Genomic DNA, 19,156 nt, shown 5'->3' with positions numbered 1-19,156 from the left:
CATGCTCAATCAGCCAAAACTGTGTGGGTTGTTGGTACTTCCCTGATGAAGTACACTACCATAACTTAGAAAGAAGGTGGGTAAAAAGAGGGAATGGAAATAAGGATGAGGATGGAATGAATGGCAGGGGGAAGAAGAGGCAGAATATGTGGCTGCATGTTTTCCCCATCTATTTGCTGTGTATATGAACAGGACTGGCAGACCCATCTGCATTCTTTTATGACACTGAAAAGATCCACTGCAGCTTAGGTGAGAAGGGAGGAAAGCAGAGAGCAAGCAGAGGAGGTGGGGAGGAAAAGAAGCAGAGGCACGGCTTTTTACATTAGGCTTTTCATCTCTCTTCTGCCATCGGTCATCAGAAATGGGAGAACACTGACTCCCAAACACTGTGCTTCATTCCAATTCCATTTAGCTCACAACTGTTTGAGAAAGACGGCTATATTACAATGTCCCGAAAGGCACAAAAAGAATTATTCATGCACAAAGGAATTTAACTGCATTGTTCCATCGCCAGTACCAACAAAAGGATATTCTAGGATTTCAAATGAAGATGGTCATCCATCAGACAAAGGCTATTTCTAATATTCATCTTTCTGTACCAGTGATAGTCATGAAATACTTCCTGTGGAGTGTCATGAAATAAATAAATAAATACCTAAATAAAGGAAAGAGATGAAAAATGTGGTTATGAGGCCGGTGTCGCAACATCAGGAGAAACACACTGTTAAATCTGGCCCCCTTGATCCCTTTAATCACAAGCACACACACAGAAAAAATATACTCTGTTCTCATACATCTGTGAGACTTACTGGGTGACTTTTTAATATGTTATGGCCATAACTAAGCATGTATAATGCCAAGAAGTGTTTGTGTGTGCAAGAAGTCACTTCAGAGAGAATGATATGTTTACCTTACATGTAGAAAATCATGGGAAAAAAGAATCTTTAGGCCATTTGTTTGTTTTTTCACAAGTTATTTGTCCAGTTTGACCTTTTAATGCTGCACAAACAGTAAGTCATAAACAGTAACAGGGACCCCCAAGATCTTCATAGTGAAATTGAGCTATAACAGAAAAGAGATCTGAGCTTTATTTTCGGAGCGTTTAAAGTGAAGATCCAATAAAATGCTGTGCAGAGGGAGAAAGAGAGAACTTAAAATAAAATAAAATAAAATAAGAAACTGAATAAAAAAGGTAATAAAAATGTAATAAACTGTAAAACACAACTTTATAATAATCCTGAAAGTAAAAGGCATAGCATTATTTTCTAGTATGTTTATGACATCACCAGATAACAGGACAACAACTTTGTCCTCTTTTTCTTGCTCATAACGAGGCTCCTACTGAGGCTGTTGGCTTGTGGCTGCACCTGCACCACTGAAAGGGACCGGCTTATAACGAGACATACGTGAGCATGATCGGCTGACCAGTGCATCTCTAGTTATGACAGCCAAAACTTCTCCATAGATGGACAGGTAATGATTTTGCTCCAGTGCTCCAGTCAGGCAGTCTCATAGGAAGAAATATCAATCAGATTATTTCAATAAAGACTTTTTTTTTTTTGATCCAGTGGCATTTGATTAACAGCTAATCTGGATATTTCTGTCTTTGATGTGCAGTTTGTACAAATCTGGATTTATTCTTTACGCAGTTGGTTAGACTGTATAAAGCTAACGTTAAATTACCAGTCCGATTTTAAAGGCCGGATGAGAAAAACTTGGCTCTGTAATGTTGGATTTTTGGAGCTAAAAGTGACCATATATGGATGAGAGGGTAGAGCTCTACCCGCTCAAGTTATCAATGTGGTTAACAGACTACACACTGACCATATGATTGCATCACACGGGGCAAATATAACTACTAAATGGTGCTATGTAACATACTAATTAAATACTAGAATGTCACTAATAAAAGCTGTTGCGCAAATGCAATACAATACAATTAACGACAGGCAGGAGCAATTATTTGCCAGATAACTGTATTAGAAATTTTCCAGAAAGCACCAACACCACAGAGAAGTCTATTTCAGTGACTTGAATTAGCTAAGGCAAAGCACGAGACACAGCTGCAGGCTACAACCACCCATGCTGGCATCCATCTGTCGATCAAAGTGACCACATCTCTAACCCTTCAAAGCTAAATGTATTATAGTTAATATATGGCCAATACCATGACTTCTTTCCCCACCCCTCCACCAAAAAAAAAAACTAAATAAAGTGCACAAAGCATTTTAAATTATTTCATGGTTCAGGCTTTAAAATGCTAATATTAAAAACTGGAGGCTGTCACAGTCTGGCGAGGCAGACTGTAGGGGTTGACAAAAGGACCCAAAACGCAGACTCCAAGGAACAGGGAACAGAACTTGAAATGTTAAGAAAAAGCGAGCCGTTTAATATGGCTGGTAAAAAAGGTACAAACAAAGGGCAAGGCAAACTGAAGCAAAATTAACACAAACCTAAACTGGGAAATCTAAACAAACAATAAGAAAAACCTGGACTAGAAACTTGGAAGCATGGCATGGCATAGGAAACATGGCGTGGACAACAGACGACATGACAATGACACACTGAAAACAGAGGACTTAAATACAAAGGAGGTGATTAGGGGAAGTGGGAACACATGGAGGAAAGCTGACTGACATGAGCCTAATGACAGGACAAGGGAAGTGAAACTAAATACAATGAACAAAGAACACACGACTCCTTCAAAATAAAACAGGAAACATGAGACAGACATGATAATACAAACTTGATAACATAAGACACGCAGCATGAAACACAAAGGGTGAGGGAAACTTAAATACAGGGGAAGAAAACACAAGGAGTCTAATAACCAAATGAACTTCGCTAATCTAATGAACTTAAACATAAACAACATCCAAATAAACTAAAACTTAAAACGCTGGGTCAACAGACCCAGGAACATGACAGATGAATTTGAATGGGCAAGTCATTAAACATATCCCCCACTGTACAGTTTATTAAAGAGGAGAAATTAGCTATAGAAACTAACATTGTACCAGGCTGTAAACATGATGGTTTACATCGCAGTCTTGACTTGTTTTTGGAGTCAGCTGCAGATTTTTGCCATTTTGAATTTTTCACCTCTGCTTATCCTGCTTTAGCAAAAGCTAAGCATTTATCAATTACTTTCAGTTATTTGAATTATAGATTCATTTATTTTAACTAATTGTACACATATTTCTGCATTCTTTGTCTTAGTTGCAAAAATAGAATTCAATTCTTGATTTTCTTTTTACTTAGCTGAGGCACAAAAACCCTCTTACCCCCAAACACAAATAGAAGTAATCTCTTAGATACAAATATCTATGTGGTAGCTGCTCCATAACATGTAGGGTGTTCGGTGTTTTAGGGGATGCTTTGTTTAAAAAATAGGTAAATAAAAATGAAGCACTATCACCCACCAGGAGAGAGAATCGTTTGTTGTTCAAAGTATCTGTGCAGCACAGATAAATACAAGGTTGTGGAATAATGAGAGGCAATAAAATTACAAAAATGCAAAATACAATCAAAACAAAACGCATTAGAGAGAACAGCGTAACAACCTTATTAACGCAACACAAACTGATTCACAGTTTGCTGTTTAGAATGACAGCGGCGTTTGTTCCTTCCTCGCTCTGCTGGATCAAGAGTTAATTTTGCTTTGAGCGACTGTGAGCGGCAAGTGACAGCGGCGAATTAATGGTTCGTTATACTCAGTGTAAGCAAATGGCGAGCCAGTGATGGAGCAAAATGGATTTGCGCACACATCCGACGCCAACCATGACATCTCTTCAAGTATTCCAAAACAGTCAGGCACTCATGAAGAAGAATTTAAAAGCAGCACTGGTTTGTGAAACCGCGGGACTTTTTCAAAGCACATGCGGAAAGCTACTCCTGAAGAAATTTGAAACCTAAAGAAAAACTCAAACACTCATAATCATTCATCATAAATGTGATACATTGCTCACTCAAACTTGAGCTAAATGAATTTTCCACTTTCTTTTCATTCAGGGCAGTCGCTTGAATCAACATGACACCTTGCACTTGCCATGTGTTCAGAGGTGCAAGATCAAGTAAAAAAAAAAAAGTTAAGACGCTGTTGGCACACTGGGATGGCTGGTTTTGGAAAGGGTGTCATTAAATTTTGATAGACCATGTCAAAAATATTTTGCTAGCTTGGGATTAATAAAAAGAAAACTGCACAATTGCAGAACGTGTTGTACATGCAAATCCCATTAAGAGACACGCTGCTGGTTTTACTGATGTGTTTTGGGATCAGTTTGTTTCTATCACATTAGCTATTTTCTCTGGTTTGGAAGTCACACGATGATAATACAGGAGCTCTTTTTAGGTTCACACACATGAGACTACAAAACTAATCTCCTGTGTCCACGGATCACCTCGGGGTGAAATTCAGCCAGGCGTCGCAGATTAGAGTCCATCTATTCGAGTTGCTTCTTCAAGTTCACAAATATTATATCTTCTATTCCTTGTACCTTTTACTTACTGTCTATCTCTGCCATGATCCAAAAAAAGAGCATGTGTGAGTTATCAAATGGGAAAATGTAAATCTCCAATACACCATACCATCCTTTTTTTTCCTTATTCTAAATAGCTTAATATAAAGGGTGGCACAAGACGGTAGCTCTTTCAATCTTTCACAACTCCAGGAGCAAAAAGTTTAAAAATACACAGCCACATTCAGGCAAGACTTATGACCAGGAGCCACTGATGTGTAGAGGTCTTATGGATGTACACCAGACTATTTGCATGTGTCATTCTGATGGATGAAGCACAAGCAGAGATCAAATGACCCTGCTGCTCAGACAAGTGTTGTGTTAAGTTGGGCCACATCCTGTCCCTTCCACTGTTGCTTTCATTGAGTGTGAACACGCTCATACCATTACAGCAACGAGACCTGCTAATGGTGCTGAGGGATGGTGCCTTTGCACAGAGGAACTGGGAAGAGTGGGGATCAATGTGAAGTGTGCATGAAAGATAAGAACAAGAAGTACATGCTGTAAGTCTGTGAACCAGAAAAAATAAGCCAGGAAAAGGATGCCCCCAGTAGCACTCTAGGAGTAAATAAATTCAGTGATTATTAAGAGATGAGGGTTTTTTTTATTCCACTCCCTAAATTCCTCTGAATTATGCAACTGTGAAAAAAATACTGTGACACGAAGATCTCCAAAGACTAAAGATAGCACAACAGAGGTAAATAAAATAACGAAGAGCTAAGCAAGAGATTTATTAAAAACAGCCCCAAAAATCTCCTAATAAGTGCACACTCTCAAAGCAGTGACTCAGCAACGCTACGACACAATAAAACTTTCTTTTCCGACTCGCCGGACACTTACTACTTTTATCACCCGTGGCATATTGTTAGCTCAAAAGCAGAGACAGAAACATAGTAATTATTTCTTTTGAGGTATTACATTGTTGCCATTCCAATGGCGGGGAAGTAATGATAACAAACTTACATAACTTAACAGAAAATGTTTATGCTTTGGCAGCAGTCATGTTTTCAAATTTGTTCTGCAAAACAAAGAAAAGTGACTGCAGCTCCAGGGGAAGAATGTCTTGCCTTGGATGCAAACATCTGCCCCATGAATTGTCATTTCATTTTTTCCATGGCTCTTTGAACCATGTCATAAGGACACAAAGGGAATTCTTCTTGAAGCTCTCACTCTCTCCTACACCCAAATAAAGTAAGATTCAATGAATTTGTTTGGTTAGGCCATTTTAGTCCCGTCAAGCACTTGCACTGTACTCTGCAGACATGCATTAATAAAAGTACACACTACAGCCTTGTGCAGGAGAGTCGAGAAGTTGATATACTGTGTGACAGATCTCTACAAGATGCATTAAAGTTTAATACTGCTTGAATCAGCACATGCTCTCAAAAGTTGCAGGGCTGCACATTTTCCTGTACTAAGATAATTATTCTGTAAACCGGAGCATCCAAAACATCTGCCCGGACAATCTGTTTCACATAAATAACCTGATTAGAACAAAACTTTGTTTTAAGCATTTTGACAGATTTCGCATTTCACCCTTCGGCTGCTCTTAGACACATTCAGCGGCGAGACAAATAAATCTTGCTTTAGACACCCGGTGCTGCAAAGACTGAAAGAGTCAAAACACATAAGGAATTTCAACCGTCTACAGAGTCTCAAGCTCTCAGTATTCTTGCATTGTTAATGTTACTGTTCACTAACAAAGCATTACAGCATAGGCCAAGTGGTTTAAATCCCAATTGTACCCAGCCACTAGCAATTAAAACACATAGGTCTGGCAGTAATGTGATTAACTTTCTTCACATTAGCACAGGATAGTTCTTGGAAGTGAAACTCGGAATTAAGAAGGAGCCCAAACACTGGATTGTGAACAATGTAAATAACCTCTGCCACATCCTGATTATGATATATGGAAAGCAAAGCACTCTGCTCAAACTCCTGTCCAAAGCTGAGACACAATAAACGGGGTCATTACCAAACCAGGGAAATTACTCAGACTGTGTTTCACTTGCGCTCCAAAGAACGGTCGATCATTGTTAACTTATTATATCACCTCAGATCCTGATAGCCAAAGTACAAATAATAAACAGAGAGACAGCAAAGAGGTCACAGGGGTATCCATCTCCCCTGGAGATTAAGGATTAAGCAGGATGAGACTGATGTAACGACAGGAGCTTTAGGAAAATGAGGAAGATGACTGCAAACTCTTAACTGCCCCTTCGTGGCTCAGTTGAAAATGAGATTTAATGAGATTATTTTAAAGAGCTTTAGTGAGACTAATCTGGATAAAAAAGAGCTGTTAAGTAAACACGAACAGCAAGAAAGAACAAAAAGGTGGCTCCGCCTGGAAGAAAACTTCAGGAGTGCTCGGGGTCATCGACAATATGTCGCCGTTTTAATGAAATATGTGAACTCTCGAAAGAAGAACTGCAACAACTCACCCTACCAGCAGAATACCTTCTGTTATCGCGCTTCCAATAGTTTATTATTTATTATTATTCAAAGCTACGTGCACAATTATATTGTAATTAATAGTATTTAATAAATTGCTGTATGGCAGAATAATTTATTTGCAGAAAAAATAAACAGTGCCAGTGTAAACATAATTGTTTAAGTCAGTAGATCTCAGTAAGCGCACAGAGCTACTCCTACTCCTATAGTTGTCTGTATCTGCCAAAGTAACACTTGCTACAATAAAGTCTGCTGCATTTCTTCCAAAATATAAATATGAATTAAACGATCATACAAGTCCTGAATCTTTTACATTAATCACAACAAACAAACACACATTCACAGTGTTGTGATTGCAATCAGCAGCAGGACAGCATCTCCTCCGCTCCACTGGTAGTGTGTAAACAGAAAACAGAAGGGGGGAAACCAGTGAAACCAACTTCAAATGAAGGAAGATGTAAGCCAACATTTTTTGGACTGACTTTTAAACGTGCTGTTTGATAGCTTGCTATCTGATCCAAAGGTAACGTTGCCTGCCCTTCGTGTTTTCGACCAGCTTCAGTCACGCAGTTGAGACGGAGGCAGCATGATACGTGTGAAGATATGTGCGATTTGTTTTGAATGTGAGAAAAGTTCATCTATATGAGAGCAAATATTTGACAGTAATACAGAATGCCTGAGACGCAATGTCATGCCAAAAAGGCAACGGCAAATCTGCACTGTGCCTCCTAATCTATATGAACACAACATCAGCTGTGCTCCTTCATCCTGCTCAGCGTAAACAGGTTTGTTTGAAGCAGCAAAATTCCCGAACTAAAACCAAAGATGGCGCCTTCCTTTGTGCTTTTGCCAGCCCCGCTAAACCGCGACAACACAAGCCCATAGTGTCCTTTGTCTTCTCTGTTGCCTCTTTCATTTGAAGAGATTTAAACTGAACTCATGCCAGGAATCCAGACGTATAAATCAACCATGATTCAACCATTGGATTTTCATGTTTACACTATATTTTTAGCTGACAGAATATTGATAAATAATCAACTCCTGCAAGTCCACTGTGTTGCCTCTGTATGCAATAAATATGTTCACCCTAGGTTATGATTACATTTCATAGAAACACAGAGGGTACCAAGCCAATAAACAGTTTCCTTTTTTAATACCAACATTACCCTGCCAAAAAACTTGTATGGAGATTCGCACTGCAGTTGCATCAATCCTCTGTTGTTCCTGGCCTGCTCATCATCCTAAAGACACCACTAAATTTAATGTACTATGGCTGTCTGGTGCTCCGTCACATCACTTCATTTCTGTAAGACCTCTAGAATCAGTGGAACTTTTTCTACACTGACTTGAAATTAGATCCAAGGCTACACAAATAATGTTCCAACTCTTCTGTGGCAAAAATGTTTGATAAGGTTTGTGCCCAGTGTTTGCTATTGCCAAGGGTTTCCACAGCTGATAAAGGCGCAAAAAAACAGACGACTGCTCCTAAAGCCTTGTCCAGTGATTCATGTCATTGCACTTCTCCAACAAAGCTTTCATGTCATGCCAAGTTACACACATTCCTGCAATGGCCTTGAGATTATTATCACTTTGCTAAGTGGAAGTAATCCCCAGGTAGATGTTAAAGAGTTATACTGCACCATCCACAAAAGGTAGAGGAGTGAAAATACTAGCAAGGGCAAGTCGGCTTTCCCTGATCCACACTAAATCAGTACTGTTGCTCTCTATTACCTTCTGAAGAAAAAAAACACAAAGGTAAAGCTTACATTGTTATTTTTTCACTAAACTTTAGTGGCTGTGCATTAAAGAAAAATATGTTGGGGCTACTGAAATTGATGCAATGCAATGTCTTATGGTACTAAAAGAAAATGTATTGCTTTTCCTTTTAAAAAAAAATCAGGGTCACCCTGGAGTAACCCTTGAAGCTCTTTTCTGACAAGGTTTGCATCAGAAGTTTTTTCTTTTACCATTCTAATAGTCAAACCATGTCTTTAAAGATATATATTGAGGTAGCAAAACTTGTCATTAATGGGGGGAAAGTTTAGAAAAAACATCTACAATATAAATGACTCACCGAAAAGTTAAACCAATACTTCCTACCCTATTGCACTTTTAGTCTGTTTTGCTTTTGTCCTTTCCAGCTCATAGCCAGCAGGATGGGGTTGAACGCCCACAGACTATGTTGGTGTTTGATCATTTAAACTCACCACAAGTCTTTTCTTCCAAAGGTCGTTATCTTGCTGCTGGATGAATCCCTGTCTTTCTACTTTTGAAACATGCTTTTTTTTTTACCATTCTCAAAGCTATATATAGTACTCATTTCAGTGCCGTATTATCCTAATATTGCGCAGTAGCACAGTTTGTTCCAACACTGACTCTGTAATCAACTAAAGTGGAAGCACTTGTAGGAATCATCTGCATTAACTTTTAGGCTCATTTGACTTCCCTCGCTTCAGGAAAGGATGTGCTCCTTTCCATTAAGAAGAACGTGAAATCCCCATAAAACATTGCACATCTGTGTCCCTCTTCTCTAATTCCAGCTTCAGCTTTCAACTTGTCCAATAAGAATAACTCACCATGGAGTACAAAATAATAAAGTATCGAACCAAACACTTCTTAAGCAGTTCGCTGACAGTAAAACAAATTGGCGAAAGTCTAAGGAAACAAATACAAATACACTTTTGTTGCTTTGAAGTCAAATGCCAAAATGCCTGGAGGCTGAGGGCCTTGTTGGCTTCAATTAATTCCCCTCTACAGAGTTTAGCCCAAGGGCATGCTCTACATCTTGCCCTAGCCTCGAACAAGTTCTGCAACTGACTGTTTCCTACTTAAATGCCAATCAACCAGACGAAAAAGGTAGATTCAAAGACAGGCACTGGATCAAGCACCTTTCAAAAACAGCATAAATTGCCACTCTTAGACCTGCTTCAGGGGAAACATAAAGAAGTGTCATGAAGAGTGTTTCATTTGACTTTACTTTGAGCTTGACATTTTTAACTTTAACGTTTGGTGCAAACTCCAAAGAATGATAATACTGAGACGGGTGTAAAGCTACACCGGAGGCAACAGATAATCATCAGCTGAAGTGCAGATAAAAATAAGCAAATTAATGAGTAACAAAAACTGGCGTGTAACACTATGTAATAACCGTAACACAACATTTGATCCATAAAGCATGACTGCAGCATCTGCTCAAATTCTTGATGGATCGGGAAGAACAGATGATTTCATGACAAGCTTCATAAACAGAACAGAAGTTCAACATTCAGTTTGAGGAAAACTATTAACACATTCTTCTTCTTCTTTTTCTAGAAAATGGTATAATATCCCATAGTATCATATCTATGCAATCAAAACTATACAAAAATCAACCAGAGTTAGAAAGTCTATTCAAATTGACACTACTCTTAAAAATCACAACATCAAGATGAACACAGGTGCAGGATTTTAAGAAATGCTGTTGATCACCGTGTGACCTTTTTAAAACTTTTTTTTGCCACTGTCTGTTTTTATGCCACATGCTGCTCCTTGAGTAGTTTTTTATGAGTTCAACTTTGGTAGAAGATCATCCGCCCTGTTTTAATTGCACAACAGGTGTTAAATGAAAGACAAAAACTAAGGTACACCATAGATGTAAAGCAGCTTAAGACACATTCTGATGGATGAACAGATAGGATGAATGAAGATGAAACACATCTGAGTTACAACCCCAATTTCAAAAAAGTTCTGACACTGTGTAAAATGTAAATCAAAACATAATGCAATGATATGCAAATCCAATAAACCCATATATTTTGCACAATAGAACATAGAAAACATATCAGATGTTTTAAATATTCCATTTTCAGAAAGAAAAATGGTCATTTTGAACTTAAAGCAAAAAAAGTTTTGACGGGGCCACATTTACCACTGTGTAGCATCCCTTCTTCATTTAACATCCATCTGTAAACATCTGGGAACTGAAGAGACCAGTTGGTGATGTTTGGAAATTGTCTGATAAGGGCTCAACAGCCTTGTGTCTTTCTTGTATTATGTTTTGTTTTATGATGTTCCAAATGTTTTCAGCTGGTGAAAGATATGAAATGAAGGCAGACCAGTTCAGCACCTCATCTACTACAAAGCCACATGGTGTAGTAGCTGCAGTATATAGTTTAGCATTGTCTTGCTGAAATATGCAAGGTCTTCCCTGAAAAAGACATTGTTTAGATGGGAATAAATGCTGCTTTAAAATTTGCATTGCATATATCATTCACTATTAATACTGCCTTTCCAATTTTACATTGAGAAAAAAAAAATTCTGAAACTGTGCATTTTTTTGCAGACTGACTTTTGAGAAACTCTGCTTCTCTATGGTGCTCTTTTTATATCCCATCATGTTGCTGACCTGTTGCCAATTAACCAAATTTGTTACAAAATTTTTCTCTAGCTGTTTCTTTATTAGTAACCCTTTTGGGGGGGCCTTTTGTTGCACAACAAATTGGAACTGAGGTTGTACTTGCAATAGAAGATTATTCTCCTTACACCAACCTCTGACATGATTTGGAGATGAACCATTGCAAAACACCAAAAAAATGTGATTTTGTCAGGATATGCATTCAAGCTGAGTGCCTTGCAAACAATTTGATTCACTTAATATGAGCCTCATGAGCTGGATTACAAAAGCAAGAGAGAGACTGACAGAGACAAACAACTGGATAAAACACAAAAGAAAAAGTGCAGCAGGCATTTTTTCAGTTGTAATGTGCTAAAACATTTCATGGCGAAATCCTAAAAAGAACTTACTTACTGATAAAGTCTGACAAACTCATCTTGACAGGAACCAAATCACAAAGCATCGTCTCATCTAACTTTGTGTTGGAATGATTAGACTTCAAACGCTCTCCATCTACTTTTAAATTAGGAGATCCATGTTGTGACATTAGTAAAATAGGCTTTCTCTGCCATCATCTCTGATAATGAAAAGGCATCATTACAATTTCCAGAAATACGAGTGCCTGAGAATATTACGTGACATATAAGACTAGAAGAATTAATAAGGCATTTTTTGTTGTACCACATGTTTACTTACATCTCTCACAAAACAAATATTCATACTGAATTATATAGATTAGCCTTATTACATAAGTGTTTTAATAGCATGTGTAAATCATCCGCTTATTATTAAGTATAATAGCATTACTTCAACCCCGGCATGCCATTAGTAGCTTATCATTGTCGTGGGGGGGTGGTCTTAAGGTAACGATAGGGGAATGATAGAAGTGGTCGTGTTGGTGCATTCAAATGCACTTGTTTCATTCCAGCCCAGCATGAGTCTCTACTGCAGTTTTACTTTTTCACAGCAGACATTTGGAGTTGTCACAGTAGGAAAAGCACAGGTGACTCAGTTCCATTATCTGTCTCAGTAAGCGATGGGACAGGTAAAGCAGTAATTCACCTGTGTTTTCTCTAGTGTGACAAGTCAAAATGTCTGCAAAAAGTCAATTTTACTCTAATTTCTTTTCATGTGTTGTGCTACAACTGTGTGCTTGTGTCTTTTGCACTGTGTTTGTGCATGTGTGTGGTGCAGCAGGGCGGAGCAGGCAGATAAGTGCAGAGCAACTTGATGTTACTGTACTATAAGTGCAGTAAAAACTGCTAGAACTGCCCGGTCCATTAGCAGATGACCCTTTTGGCTCTACAGGACAAATATTTGTACGTTTATGAGAAAGGAAATAAAAGTGTCCAACTTCCTACAGTCTTTTGCCTCTGAGAGCACAGTCAAACTCCGTTTTTATCTGTAAAGAACAACAAAATAAAAGCAATTGCAATTAAAGTAGTTTTGAAACAAGCGCACACAGTGAGTGGTATTCCCGCAGTCTGAAAAATTGTATAAAATACCCTGCTGACAGAAATCATTGTCACTTTGTAATCATTCTCCATAACAGCAAGCTGTGTGGTACATAGCACCGCCTTAATGATGAGAAGTAGCGTTCTTCGGCATGTCAAACAATATGTTTGATAAGGCTGAACATTTATGGTGGTAATTTTGACAATTTACACCATCATATGTAGGTTCTTTAGATCTTTTGATAAAAAATAGACAGTGAGTGTTGCATTGTCTGGAAAATGCGAGAGGGCGTGGTCTTTGAAAAATCCAGCGGTGTGGGGAACAAAAGAGAAACGATCAAAGAATGCTACTTTCTACTATCTCTGAGTTTTGTTGTCTTCCTCAAAGTTTAAGCATTTCACATTTTTTCCTTTCATTCTTCTTACTGACACGTACTCCTCATACATCAAAGCATTTCACCCAAAATCACACGTATCACGAATCTGCTCTCTAAATGAGTCTTGCATTTGTTTATTTCAGAGTTATTAGCTGTTGAGTATTATGAAACTGAAGCTAAAACAAATGTGTAAACAGAGGATAATTGCCATCTTATTAACACTTGAAAATGGAAATACCAATCCCCACATAAAATTTTATTAGTTGGCAAACCAGACTTTAATAGGATGACTAACCATTCGGCTCACATCAGCTCAAATGAGTATAAGGAGCATATTGTTGGTTCGGTCTGCGTATACTTCAATGTTCACGAGCTACTGCAAAACTGTTCTGCAGTGAGGAAACGAAAGACCGCTGTATGTTAGAGTTTCATTTACAAAGCAATTTTTACTGTAATCAATACCATGTGAAAGCATATTAACTCAGAATAATAAACAAGCCCTCAATGGCAACAACATTAATTGGAACAAAGGAACATGTGATGAGAGTTTGAGTCCGTGTGAATTCAAACATCCGTCATTGTCATAATTTCTCCTTTTCTGTACCAGTCACAACTCTCCAACATTTGAACTGGGCCACTTGTTGTTTGTAGCTTTGACTCACAGCGTACACATCGCTCTGGCACTCTATTACTGGCTGTTTTCGTGTTCCTGATCTATTTTTCTCACTCCCTATGCATACAGTAAAGCGATCCTTTGCCTTGAATGTATCCCGCAGGACCTCCCCAGAAAATGATGGAGGATAACTAGTTATTGACTTATCTGACAGGAACTGGCAGAAAGCAGACATAAGAGAGCAGTCATATATTAGTCATGAATATGAATTCCCTCAAGTGAGGTTTTACTTTGAGAAGAGAGTCAGAGGGTATAAAAGAGGCATATTACAGAGGAAGTAAAAGAAAAATTCAGAGAAAAGTTGAGTGCATCATAGCACGTTTGCAAACATTTGCAAACACACTCTACTGTACCGCACAACTGCCAAGTGACTCTCAGAGCAATATTTACAGCTGACACATTCACCTGTAAACCTAAAGACAACACAAATCTGCACTCTAGCTCTATAAACCACTCTTCTTTTCCTGGCTAATGCCCGACCCTTGAACTATTCCTCACCTGCATTATCCTGAGTTAGGAGTGTATGGTTGCGTGCTGAACATGCACAATATCCTAAGGTAAACATACAGCAGCATTTTTGCCAGGCCTTAAGTGAGGCACTTTATTGCCACCAACTATAAAGAGCTGTCAAATAAATGCTAGGTAAAAAATATGCTCTTTGCATTAGGTGCCAATATAACTGCAGCGCAGCCCTAAAATAAATGAATATATATATATATATATATACATATATATATATATATATATATATATATATATATAAATATATATACACACACACACACACACACACACACATATATATATATATATATATATATATATATATATATGTGTATATATATATATATATATATATACACATATATATATATATATATGTGTATATATATATATATATATATATACACATATATATATATATATATGCTTTAAATGTCAAAGATGTCAAGCTGCCTATTAGGTATCTGAAGCCAGTGTCTTCCCAGCATTGAGTCTCTGAAGCAAAACAGGCGCTATGAACCTGGGACAACAACAGTAGCTGCCCAGAGAGAGCAGAGACAAAGACAAACAGGCAAAGCACTCACCTCATAAGGCTTTACCGTAATCACACCCTACATCAGCCCATCTACCCACAGGAGGAACAAGAGGGGGATGCAAGAAGGAGTGCAAAGCTGTTTATGGATAAGATAACTGAGCATGCACTGATTGACACCCTTCTATCTGAAGCTGAAAACACCGGTCCCATCGGTTTCAGTGATTACCAGAAGCACACAGTTTTGCCCAGGGAACCTCTCAAACTGAGACATTTAAAGGCCAGCTACAAGGAATTTGTGTTATTGTTTTAATAATTGAACTGAGATGGAAAAGTTTCTGCTCATGTGCTGTCTAAAGATAGACACTGTTCTTTGCTCTGTTGTGGTCTGTGTGGCTGTGAAAGTGGATTAAACAGGCTTTAACATCAAGACGAGCTCTAATGAAACCCAATGGGGGAGTTAGCCAGTCTGTTTGGCCAGCTGACTCCTGTAAAATACCCATCACTGTCTCCTATTTTCTGCTCTAAAAGTAGCCTGGTGGTGCCAGTCAAAGTACACTGCAGCCTCAGGGTTTTACTCTTGTACTGATGCCTTTGTCTGAATCATAAATTATTTATTTCATCTAGTATTCTGCATTCTTGTGTTTATCTTTCATGCAGCCTGTCATTTTTAATACATATGCACCACTGTCTGTGCCAGTCATCGCTTAAAACATCTGGCACACTTTAATGAACAACTGAAATGGATAAGATGGGGATTTGTGTAGAAATCTGCCGCTTTTGTTGTATGGATTTGTACAGCCTATTATTGTTAAAGGAAGTTGCAGCCTGGGTTACTGTTTCCAATGTTAATTCTACGCTTGAGGTATTGCCAAACAGGCATAAAAGAAGCATTGATTTTATCATTAAACTCTCAAAAAGTAAATCCAAGCCACTCCTTCTAATGATCAAACTGAGTGGAGGGAAACAGTTTGACCTTTGCTTACCAACTCTAGAAGACTATCACCTCACATCAGTCCTATAAATACTTGTAATACCTCACATCTTATTTTTTATATCAGTAGATATCAACAAGTTTGGAACCTACAGTATGAGCAGAACAACAGGTGTAGAAGATAAAAGCTAAGACATTTTCATGTTCTTTAGAGCCATCTAGACCTGTCGCCAGGATCAGTAGTACTGTCCTCCACCCACAGCCTATTTGGAAAAGTCCTAATGACGATCAATACAACAGTAGCACCGTCCACAACAAAACCATCGATCAAGAGAGGAAAGCCTGAAAAAATTTTTAGTCAACCAATATTGACCGGGGCACAAACAATACATCACACAGTGAAAGCTCTATTGCTGATCACCTTCTCTCTCATGTGTCTTTTTTCTCTTTTGTGAATGTCCTCGCTGCATTTCTCAACAAAGGAGGCAATGGAAAGTCATAATCATCGCAACACATTCCTGTTCACCCTTTAACAGACTTGTCACAGACCCAGCATTCAGCACGATACAAAACCTGACGCACTGTTCCCTAACAATGGTTTTGTTGATATATAGATATAAAAACATGCTGGTAGTGTTGATATGTGCAACGTATTAAAACTATCGAGGTTTACAAAAACTGTAAAGGAATCACAGAGTGTATAGGAGTCTGTCATTTCTTTACAGCTACTGTGTTGTCAAACTCACACTCTGGTTTGTGTGATGAATAACTGCTGCAGTGGACTAAAAGAAAAATATTTGCACTATGGCACAGATGCCATTGCCTCTGTTCTTACTCATTATCCAGTGTAAAGTCAAATGTTCCCTCACTGAGAGGGAACATTCCTTTACATTGCCATCTATGGACATCATAAATAAACAGTCATTCGAGTTAATAAATGCCTTCCAATTGCCATGTAATAATGCTATTAATTTGCTTCCCGGTCCACAGCAATACAGAAACAAATTCTTTATATCAGGAAAGCAAATAATGTGAATGTGCCACAAGACGAAGAACACGCTGCGCATTAAGGACGACCTCTTTTGGTGAAAATGTGCTTCTTTTTGGAGATTTTTGTCAAACTTCTGGTAATTCAAGATTTTGCTCATGATAGGAATTTATGATTTTCAACTTTACTAAAGCATAACGCTTCAGAAGCCACGTCGTCTTTTTACAGGACAGACGTGAAGAGCGCGAAGGGTTGGGCATGGATGCTGAGCCGGCGGACGGCAGTGGCACTTGTTTTCTCAAACTTGCATCTAAACAAAAGCAGATCTCAATCGAACCCGCATTGCTATCCTGTATATAATGTGTTCGTTTTGGAAACAAGCGCATGTAATAATTTTATTCAGATTTTTCCGGAACTTCAAAGTGAAGCGTTGTGGGACGAAAAACGCGGCACAATAAAGCAGCTGTAAATCGTGTGTGGGGGTGTAAAAATATACTTTTCTTGACAAAATATTTCCAAAACTTTCGCTTTTTGTCTTATGCACACCTACCTCACATCGTTTGCGGATGCGTGCGCGGTCAAAAGCGGCAGAAGTAGATGAGGAAAAGACAATCCAGGGAAACTTGTCACGCGTCCATGTTTGGCACATCAGCAGTACGGCAGTCCAATCTAATCACATCTGAAGCGCTAACGGTACTAAGCTAATGGGGCTCGGCACCTTCTACTGTCACCGAGACGTGGATTGGGCGGCGACGTCAGGAGCACCGCGGGATCTCCAAGGGCGCACGGAGAGTCACTGCGGCGGGATTGGTCAGAGGAGCCGTGACGCACCGGCAGGTGGCACACCCGTGGAATAAAAGTCCATATTCATTCATAGACAATAGCTCTGGGGAACCGGAGGAAGTCATTGCACACAGCGGCAGATTAGACTGACAAATCTGTAAAAGTCATACCCGATTCCATACAGTCAGGTTTCTCACTGCTTCAGCTACGTTTGCCCAACTGCAGACGGTGTCATGGCCAAAGCTTCAAGTTTTTGAGTTCACACAAAATATTTCATATTTCGTATATTACGAGCAATTTTTGTTTTTATTTTTGTAAATAAAATATACAAATAAAAATATCTTCAGGTTGTTTATTGTAGCCTTCCATCGATCCTTACACATAAAAACAGATAGAAAACCTTTGGATGTGTTCAATAAGAGCTGAAATGTCCACTCACTTGTTTATTATTTCACCCAATGTGAGGAAAAAAACAAGGCAAGTGGAAACAGTGTCTGTTTTGACACTGAGCGTAATTAAGGGGGCCAAAGCAAATGTTTGGATTTTTTTTTATATATAAACACAAATAAGAAGTGAGTCGTAATCCTTGGAGGAATGTGGAAGCCAATTACGCCTGGCTGCAGGGACTTGTGGAATGAAACCTCAGAGCTTCCTGCTCAGACTCACTGCAGACCCTCGGCCCACATTTCCTGTTCCCAGTGCGCGGGCAATATTTCTATGAAAATATAGAATGGGTAGAGAGATGAATAGGATATTGTGCTGAATACCTCCAACATGTTACAGTTCTCTCATCATCCTAATGCCTTGTAGGCTATATGACACTGTCTGCGTGTGCTTTCCCATCAGCACCTCGTTTGCACCCTGCGAGTGCCGAACCAATTCCTTCAATCTGGATGCTGGCGTATATGTGTGTAACGGCTTACATAATGTTGTGTCTGTTGTAAGGAGATGCAAGGGATGGCTTAGACAGCTGCTGATGCGGTAAGCCTGTGGTGGTGTTCATGTTGGGTGTGCCGTGTACTCGCCTGTGACCTCACAGACTGGTTAATCTGTGGGTATTAAAAGAATCGTGGATAATTTATAGAGATTCAAAGCAGAAAACCAAAAGCCTTAAAATGAAGCTAGAATAGGGACAAATATTGATAGAAAAGATTTTATTTCAGTATTGTCTACACCAGGCCAAAGGAGCAAACATTTCAAATGAAGGTTGCAAATTACATCTGGGACATTGGGAATAACCTACACCACAATGATCCCTGCATAGATTACTTACCTAAAGTGTAAAAAGCATGTAATACAAAAAAAAGAAAGAAATCCCAAGGTAAAATTCATATTTGGTCTCGTGTCATCATTTTTTTCCAAGTCATACATAATAATAAAAAAAAAAAAGGTAAAGAGATGCCAGTCTGTGGTTCTAGTCCAGTACATCTAGCATGAGAGTTTTGATAAACACAAACTCTAAGCGGAGCCTCAACATTCACCATCGTGCAATTTCACACTGTCTGATTCCTCAAGAACTGCATGAGCACACTGATAACAAAGTTACTGTAGGCCACTGGTCTACAGACACA

At 38.7% G+C, this 19,156-nt stretch overlaps 1 protein-coding gene across 1 annotated transcript in view; it reads right to left on the bottom strand.

Moving 5' to 3' along the window:
• Nucleotides 1-17,519, bottom strand: part of chrm3a (cholinergic receptor, muscarinic 3a) — a 77,488-nt gene extending 59,969 nt beyond the window's left edge. Inside the window, exon 1 of the mRNA XM_006783681.2 lies at nucleotides 17,353-17,519. The gene's annotated coding sequence lies outside the window, so the exon portion shown is untranslated. The remainder of the gene's footprint in view (nucleotides 1-17,352) is intronic.
• Nucleotides 17,520-19,156: the final 1,637 nt, after the last annotated feature.

The sequence above is a fragment of the Neolamprologus brichardi genome, chromosome 13, assembly GCF_056152115.1.
Source record: "Neolamprologus brichardi isolate AB-2024 chromosome 13, ASM5615211v1, whole genome shotgun sequence".
NCBI lineage: Eukaryota > Metazoa > Chordata > Actinopteri > Cichliformes > Cichlidae > Neolamprologus > Neolamprologus brichardi.
Note: the sequence above shows the minus strand (reverse complement) of the source record. Positions and strands in the feature narration are given on the sequence as shown.